The following is a 624-nucleotide window of genomic DNA, read 5'->3' on the forward strand; positions in this document are numbered from 1 at the left end:
GCAGCAAGCAAGCCTTGTGCTCGCTTCAGTGCCTGGCTGCCGGCCGCCATCTTGGCTGACAGTTAATTTGCATATACTCACTGATTAGCCAATGAAAAGGGTAGCGGTCGTACGCTAATTACCATGTTTCTCTTTTATTAGTGTAGATGATGTAAATATATCATAACAGAGCCTGCGTGATAAAGAAATCGGGGACCATATTGTCATGCACTAATTTGGCAAACATCTCCAGCACTTTCTCTAGCCCTGAGCAGTCTTTCTGTGGGTTCCCAGGTGATGGAATTTCTACCAATGACCCCGACGGCCCTTCCGAGGAGATGCTGCCGACAGACACTGCACTGGCTTATCTGACTCTCAGATTTGTTTTGTTTTGTTCATTTGTACATTTCTTACAGTGGAATCTGTGTCTGACATGCTAGACTTGGACCATTTCACATTGTCAAATAGATCTGAGTCTCTAGGCCCCCAAGCAAGACGGCCTCTGCAAGGCCTCCTGGGAAATCTGACAACTGCCCATGTGCCTCCTGGGAGATCTGACAACTGCCCATGGGGACCATGGAGAATGGACCCGTCATCTCCTCTGACAGTTGGCAGGAGTCACATGTTTCCCAGAATTTAGGATCC

The sequence above is a fragment of the Myotis brandtii genome, unplaced genomic scaffold (genome assembly GCF_000412655.1).
Source record: "Myotis brandtii unplaced genomic scaffold, ASM41265v1 scaffold392, whole genome shotgun sequence".
In the NCBI taxonomy this organism is placed as follows: Eukaryota; Metazoa; Chordata; class Mammalia; order Chiroptera; family Vespertilionidae; genus Myotis; species Myotis brandtii.